Genomic DNA, 2,898 nt, shown 5'->3' on the forward strand with positions numbered 1-2,898 from the left:
GCAGTTCAACCAAAATGTCACACCGACAACGTTGCTTGATTGCTTGATCTTAGTGGAACTGCACAAGAGGAGATCTTACTTCCTATCCGATAAGGCGAATTTGGTTCAGATCTTCTTCTTGTGAGTTGTTTGAATTCCGCATCATGAGAGGTCAGTACTAGCCTTCTTTCACATGATTCTGCAGTGTGCTTTCATATGTTGTGCTACTTGTACGATAATGTTGCTTGATTTTAGTGAACTGCACAAATGGAGACAAGACTTCCAATCTGTATGTGCACCGTAATATCCCATTGAGGTAAGATAAGGATATTTCACAACTGCTGGCCTGTATTTTGCCACTTTCATCAGAAAATTAAGTTTAGTACTATACTTGTGTTCCCTAATTGACATGCCAAATCTTACATTGAAGGCGAAGCTTGTCTGTTATTGAACCAAGTGATGAAGGGGAAGAACAAGCGGAAGAAAAACAAAAATCAACTCCCGGTGCTGTAATGAAGCACTAGAACTGTGATGACACAAGTAATGATATAGTTTTGCATCTTAATTTATTGCTATGGCTGGAACGAGCAATTGTTTTGCCACTGATTTGATGCCACTCTTAATGTAATATGTAATTATCTCTACTTGTGCAAACAGGGATCTTCTTTGAAGATACCATATATTTTAGTGGAACTGCACAGGAAGATGTTGGAAACATTAAACTAATCGATGAGTATATAGTAAGCATGGCCACCACCGTAGATAGCAACAGATGGTTCCGGAGAAGTGCTTCATCTGTATGCTCTACACAATAAGCCTCCTGACAAAGGTTGGTACTCGCCCACTGATTTCATCCATATGATTGAGCTTTGTCATCTCTATTGGTGTTGTGCTACTGTTTAGATACTGTCATGAAAAAGTGGTATTGTCCTTGAGAAGTGCTTCATCTGTGTTGTTTTAAATATTTCCTTTCCTTTTTTCGAGCAAACAGGGATGCTAGCATTTAGTAGTCGTATTGTCTTTGCACAACAGGATCATCTTCCTCTGAAGAAGAATATGGAGTACGTGAAGTGACTAGTTCCGATTATGCCAGGATGAAGAAGCCATGTCTATCTTCTCATCAGAAGGAGCAGTTGAAGGATGGTTACATTACTCCCCACAAGACCAAACTAACTTCAGCTCAGAAGGACTGACAAATCTCCATTTTTTTGCTGTGATGCGCGAGTACAATGTTGTTCTAGGATTCTTTCTGGTGAGTTCCATTTTTCTAAAAGTGTGCTCTACATGGACCATGTATATGCCTGTTGAAACTGTCAATTCATAGTACAGTTTGCTTTATACTAATCACTTTTTTGTATTTGTGCAAACAGGGGTGCTCAGCTTGATTTCAATGGGAACTGCACAAAATGTTCATGAATACATCGAATCATTCATTTCCACCACAAGAAAGGAGGTGCCAATAAGTTCAAGGCGTTGCAACATATAAGGGCGAAATCATACAAGCTACGCGCGAATTTGGTTGATTTTGGTGGAACTGCACAAAAAGAACAGCTGGTTTATTTAGCACGAGGTGCCATGTCAATGTCCGAACTGATGGCAAACCCTGCCCATTCCACAATCGTAGGCATTTGATATTTTGGAACGGGACAACCTTGTCAAATTTTGCTCATTGATTTTAGCAAGACATGCGTTTGATATTTTTGAATGGGACGCCCTTTGCTGTCAGCAGCGTCGATCAATTTTTTCTTTATTCTTTAGTTGTGAAGTAAATATTGCCTCTGACATGTGAGTCGCTGAGATGCATAATCATCGATTGTTTTGAATGTTCTCTATGAATTGCCAGGCCTGTGTGTTTGATTGCAATGTACAGAAACGCTAAAAAGCTGTTCAAACTCTTTGTACTCCTTCTGTTCCTCTTTACTTCGCACATTGTGAAAGTGCATACTTTTTTGTATAAGATTGGTCAAAATAGAGATACTTTGACTGCAGACAAAACTTGTATGCACGACTAGAAAGGACCGGAGGGAGTACATGTGAAACTGCTGCAAACGAGGTGATCACCCTGGGAATAATTCTAGTACGTATTGTTTTGCATGTTCATCCAATGCCAGTGATACAGGAATTCGAACTAATCGAAATAAATTCATTCATACACGGTCAGATTTCATATAAACATGCCGGATTTCATTACATTTCATACATTCTTCAACTAAAAAGGGGTGCGCTGGAGGTATAATTAATTAACCGAAGCTACCCACCTGTGTCCCGCTGAGCCGAACAGAAGCTTCAGTGACTTAACTGCAGGTGTAGTTGCGTAACTCACATGTGGCCTGTTGGGCCCACGTGCCAGTCAGCCAACTGCACCAGCAGTTAAGTAGAAGCAATGTTCTTCTCCAGCGCAGCTCTCCGACTCCACGTCGCCGCCAAGAAGCTAACCGGCCGTCAATGGTCAACCCGCCTAGCTTGGCTTCAACCGGAGGGTAGCAGCGGTGGCCTTACTTCGACCCGAGCGGCGGCAACCTACCGTGTTCTACTCTTCCTCGTTTTCTGTGTGGCGCGGCCTCGTTGGCAGCGGGGCGGGGCCTCGGCGGAGCCGGCGATGTCCTCTGTCTCGTTGCCGGCGGGCGGCGCCTCAGCGGAGCGGTGGAAATCCTCCCCCACGTTGCCGGCAGGGTGGGGCCTCGGCTGAGCCGGCGACGTCCTCTGCCTCGTTTTTGGTGGGGCGGGGCCTCGGCTGAGCCGGCGATGTCCTCTGCCTCGTTATTGGCGCCGCGGGGCCTCGGCGGAGCAGGGCCTCGTCGACGCCAGCGGAGCGGGGACTCGTCGGAGCCGGCATTGTCCTCTGCCTCGTCCTCGGTCTCGCCAAACAACACCTCGCCCGCTTCATCGCCCTCTTTGCTAGCCTCTTTGTAGGCGGCC

At 45.3% G+C, this 2,898-nt stretch overlaps 1 long non-coding RNA gene across 1 annotated transcript; it reads left to right on the plus strand.

Annotated features, from left to right (window-relative positions):
• Nucleotides 1–250: 250 nt before the first annotated feature.
• LOC141021003 (uncharacterized) lies at nucleotides 251–623 on the plus strand. The gene is made up of 2 exons (XR_012181001.1): nucleotides 251–295; nucleotides 410–623. It is a non-coding gene; the product is annotated as an uncharacterized lncRNA (long non-coding RNA).
• Nucleotides 624–2,898: the final 2,275 nt, after the last annotated feature.

This window comes from Aegilops tauschii, chromosome 3 (genome assembly GCF_002575655.3).
Source record: "Aegilops tauschii subsp. strangulata cultivar AL8/78 chromosome 3, Aet v6.0, whole genome shotgun sequence".
Taxonomy (NCBI): domain Eukaryota; kingdom Viridiplantae; phylum Streptophyta; class Magnoliopsida; order Poales; family Poaceae; genus Aegilops; species Aegilops tauschii.